Below are 204 nucleotides of genomic sequence, written 5' to 3' on the forward strand. Positions count from 1 at the left end.
TGGTCTCCCAGGGCTGTCAGGAGGGCAGCACATATATTCCCTGGGAACCCTCAGTCTCCTCTGGTTCTCACCTCGAGTCTCTGCAGGACAAGGCTCCTCCATCTGCCCACCTGTGACTGCTCCCCAAAGACCAAGCCTCTGAATCCCTGAGTTCACTGAGGAAGTGAGGGGGCATGAGGTCTCAGCCTGACAACCCAGACCAGG

This window comes from Bison bison, unplaced genomic scaffold (assembly GCF_000754665.1).
Source record: "Bison bison bison isolate TAMUID 2011002044 unplaced genomic scaffold, Bison_UMD1.0 scf7180017859141, whole genome shotgun sequence".
Classification (NCBI taxonomy): Eukaryota; Metazoa; Chordata; class Mammalia; order Artiodactyla; family Bovidae; genus Bison; species Bison bison.